The sequence below is a fragment of the Malurus melanocephalus genome, unplaced genomic scaffold (genome assembly GCF_030028575.1).
Source record: "Malurus melanocephalus ecotype Western Australia unplaced genomic scaffold, MMel_1.1 scaffold_58, whole genome shotgun sequence".
In the NCBI taxonomy this organism is placed as follows: Eukaryota; Metazoa; Chordata; class Aves; order Passeriformes; family Maluridae; genus Malurus; species Malurus melanocephalus.
In genome coordinates this window covers 1,913,220-1,915,656 of record NW_026623290.1, presented here as the reverse complement: position 1 = coordinate 1,915,656, position 2,437 = coordinate 1,913,220, and positions in this window count along the sequence as shown.

Genomic DNA, 2,437 nt, shown 5'->3' with positions numbered 1-2,437 from the left:
TTTTTTTTTTTTTTTCTGAGCTAAGAAAATGGATACAGCAAATGAAAAATTAAATAAATCCTCCAGCACCAGAAGCTGGTGGCAGATCAGGGCACGATCAGCAGTAGTCCCGTTGCTGATCCTCACGGGTAAATCTGAGCGAGGAGAGGGACGCCCCGGTGTCCCCCCCCCCACCTCACCCCTAAAAACAGGCCCAGCAGCAGCACCCGCTGCACCAGGGGGATAAACTTCCTCGGGAGCCCGGGATATCTCCCGCGGCCTAAAGCCTGGGTGTCCGGGGAGGCTCGGCCTCAYGCGGGTGTTCTCTCCGGTGCCGCTTCTCCGGCCGGCGAGAGGGGAGGTTCGGGGGAAATTCGGCAGCCCCCCGGCACCTCTCGGCCCCSGCTCCCCGCCGTCCCGTCGGGGCTCAGCCCGCCCCGGGCCCCGCTTCCCAGCTGCAACCTCCCGGGCATCCAGGGAGAAGCTGCCGGAGCAAAGGCGTCCCCGGCAGCCAAAGGTCTCCCGTGTCTCTCACTCGAGCCCCGCGGAGGGTGAGCCGGGGCCAGGGAGCGGCGCGGGGCGATCCCGGTCCCGCATTCTGCCGGCACCTGGAGGCGCCCAACTTCCCGGCGGGGACCGGCCCAACTTCGTACCCCCCTCCCTCTCTCCCTGCCTCCAGCCTCCCCCTCCGGCAGCCTCCGTGTCTCCCCCCGGAGCAGACTGTCCCCCCGCGCCCTCCCCGGGGCCGTCCCGCCGAGGCGGCGATGCCCGGCCGCGACACTCACTCTGCTGCCGTGCGGAGGGCAGGACGACGGTCCCCGGGAGAAGCGGGCGGCGGGGCCATTCCCTCCCCGGGGTGGGCGGAGGGGCGGGCAGGGCTGCCCCCGGCCGAGCAGCGGCCCCCGGAGCCCCCAGCCCCGGGCGCGGGCCGGCGGGAGCGGCGGAGGCGGCTCTGCCCCGGCTCCGTGCGTCTTCCCGGCTGCTGCCGGTGCCGGCTCTGGTCGCTGGCCGGGAGCTGCCGCCGCCGGCAGGCTCTGCCCGCACTGACGTCAGCCCGGCAGCCGCCTATTCACTCCAACCATGGCGGAGAGGAGGAGGAGGAGGGAGAGGGGGAGGGGAGGAGGCGGTGGGAGGGAGGGGGAGAGGAGGAGGACGGGAGGAAGGCGGCGGTGGCGGCGGGGGCTGGTGGCTGGCAGGCTCCGCCGAGCAGAAAGCGCAGCCCCTCCGCCTCACCCCTTAATTACCCCCCGAGGACGGGGCTGCGCCGGGGAGGGTGGCCATGTACCCCCCCTTCCCCGCGGTGAGCCCCTCTGCCTCCCGCTCCCCCGGGGCCGCCGTCGCTCACCTGACCGCCCCGCCGGGCACCCCACTCTTCCCCCGGCCCCGGGGAGAGCTTCTCCGGGGGGACAGCGGGGCCGGCCATCCCCACCCCCGCCACCCGAGCCCCCTCTTGGCGGTGCCCCCCATGCCTTGAGGAACGGACCCCGTGACGGCGGACAGGGAGAGGGCTGCGGCCGCTCCTACCCACCCCTGGCCCGGGCAGCTCCCGCGGCCCCCCGGCTGCCTCCCCGGCCCCGCACCGCTGTCCAAATGCTGAAAGGACTCGCGACTGCCCGGCCCGGCCCGGCACGGTCCGGCCCGGGTCGGCACGGCACGGCACGGCACGGCATGGCACAGCACGGCACGGCACAGTACGGCACAGCGTTCCCGCGGCCGTCGGGCAGAGCCGGGCACAGGCTGCCCCAGGGCCGCTGCCCCGGCCCCGGAAAGGGGGTCCCTCCTGGAGCCGTACCGGGCCGAGCCGTGCCGTGCCGTGCCGTGCCCGACGGACAGGCCGAGCCCCGCAGCCCGGTTCGCCCCGACAGCCGCAGCGCAGCTCCTGGCGGCCGCAGCGAGCTGGGACCCGGGGCGCGGGCACGCAGGTATCGCCGGCGCGTMCCCCTCCTCTTCCCTCCGTCTTTATCTTCCTCATCGTCTTCACAGAATCACACACACACTRCACCGCCTGCAGCCTCTGCTGTAAGGCGAAAAAAGCCCTCCCCAAAAAAACAGAGCCCCCCCACACCCCAATCCCTCCTGGCACACCTTTACTTCGCTTCCGACCTCTCCTCTTCCTTCCCGCGCTTAACCTGGCTCCTATTTTTTATCTCCGATTCACTCCACCGCTGCCCCGGAGCGGCTCTGGGGAGTCTCTCGCCGCCCCGATGAATACACAGGGATCCCCAGACAGGTTTTCTATGTAGGAAAAAACAAACCGATCGAGCCCRAGAGATCTGCAACAGCCGAACATGCCGCCTCGCCTTTACATTCGTGTTTTTAAATTCCCCCGTTATTTTCCTTTTTTGCATCTGCGAGTTGCCACGAAAGGAAACACAACCCCAAATGCCACCGCCAGCAGAAATCGGAGCTCGTTGCCAAATTCCGTAGCATTTTATTTTAAAAGCAATTAACACCATTT